At 33.2% G+C, this 1998-nt stretch overlaps 1 pseudogene; it reads left to right on the plus strand.

Annotated features, from left to right (window-relative positions):
• The first annotated feature begins 312 nt into the window (after positions 1-312).
• On the plus strand, positions 313-997 carry LOC143227426 (C-reactive protein 1.1 pseudogene; annotated as a pseudogene).
• Positions 998-1998: the final 1001 nt, after the last annotated feature.

Raw genomic sequence — 1998 nt, forward strand, 5'->3', positions numbered from 1 at the left:
ACTTATTTCATTTTTTTATTCCTTCTTGATGATCATCTAAAGTTGTTTTTAGGGACGGCTAGCCCATATAGCCCTCGAGTAGGTTTGCGCGAAATTCAAAACGAGAAAACAAACTTATCAATTTGGATTGACCTTTTCTATAAATTAATTTTTTTCATATACTCAACAGATGGCCATAATTGATTTTTCGAAGGAAATCAATATTTTCTACTATCTGATGTCTATAATTGAGTAAGAGTGATGTAATATTTTCAAGTCACTAATTTATATTTCCCAGAAATATACGTAAAATCAAACGAATAGCTTTTAATTATGAAGTTCACCTTGTTGTCAGTCTTGTCTCGATTTCTCAGCTTGACTAAATATTTTGATATTTTTCTCGCTCTAACAACTAGACATCGTAAGAAATATCAAATAAGCAGTAAGGTTACGTTTCCTCCTTCTACAGCTAGTTCTTTCCCTCGTTTGGTGATGGATGGTATTTTACCAAGTCTTCAGGAGTTAAACCTCTGATGCAACGGATACTGAGATTCTAACTTATGTGGAAGTAGGGAATATTATAGGTTTTATTATCGGTGGTAAAACACAGATAAATATTGCGTGTTCCTCTCACATAGAGGTTGGAAAATTGCAACACGTTTGTTACGTGTGGTCTTTCACAGAAGGGAGCATATCTCTGATGATGAATGGTTATCGTTACTGTGGCAATGTTACTTGGATAACTAAGGGAAAAACAGTTCAAGAAGGAGGTACAGTTGTTCTTGGACAAGACCAGAATACAGTTGGTTGTAGATTTGATGGTTCTCAAAGTATGAAAGGAGAGCTGAGTTAGTTGAATATCTGGAACTCAGCACTGGACAGTAAGCAGATATTACATCTAAGTAAACGTGAGGATGTGTGAGAGAGACATCTGTACAGAAACATAATTCAGTGGGAAAAGACATCTTTTATGTTTTATGACGGGTTTGTTGTTTCTCCTAATGAAATTTTTGCTTAGACAGTATGTGACGATTAACGAAATTTAATGTGAAGGCTTATTGTTTGAATGTTTTTATCTTGAGTTTAACTGAAATGTGATAAGCCTGTTTTTGTATCGTTCATGCATATATCCAAATACCTACACAAGAAACCTCCGTTAAGGGAGCATTTCATAATGTGAATTTTAACAAACAAAGGATAAAATAGAAAGATATATAGCCAGAAGTTTCTCTATAATTAGGTACGCAGCTACGTAATGGGCTGTCTGTGCTCTGTCTATCACGGGTATCGAAACCAGGTTTTTAGCGTTGTAAGTCTGCAGACATACCGTTGTACCATTTATGATTAAACTCAAAGTAAATACCATTTATCAACATACTCAAAGTATATTATATAGGAGGATTGCGTTCATTTAAAAAGAATAAAAAAGATATAACAACTCCACGTAAAGGTAGCTTATAGTTGACTATTGTTGTACCTTATCTTCTGGTAAATGATAATTAAAAATAAATTCCATTTTTTCACATTGATTGTTGAAAAGAAAAGTGACACAATTAATTATATTTATCTTTTTTAAACAACAATATTTTTCAATTAACATACCTTCACACAAGTATCACTTCTTTACAAGGAATTATAAGAAGATGAAGCATTATTCGGCTACAACATCTGGAGGCTTTTTTGTTTATGGGGATGCAAACACTTAATAACAGAATTACTAAATCTGACAGTCAAATAACATAAACTTCTGCCAGTTTTACCTTGTTTTTCAATTTAAGTTTCTTCGCAAGTTTAAAATATAACCTTTTATATTACAATCATTACCTGTATCACAGTTATTGTTGTTTCTTCTTCATCGGAATTCAGCCTATGTTTTAGACCAGGGAGGGTCAGGCTGAGCGTTGCACTGTTCCTTCTTGGGATTATTATTTTGTTTGCACTGTTAGTGACATCTATGGTAATTACATTTGTTACGTTTTTTCATTATTCATAGTATGTAAAACTTTGTCCGATGTCCGA

Source organism: Tachypleus tridentatus, chromosome 9 (genome assembly GCF_004210375.1).
Source record: "Tachypleus tridentatus isolate NWPU-2018 chromosome 9, ASM421037v1, whole genome shotgun sequence".
Taxonomy (NCBI): domain Eukaryota; kingdom Metazoa; phylum Arthropoda; class Merostomata; order Xiphosura; family Limulidae; genus Tachypleus; species Tachypleus tridentatus.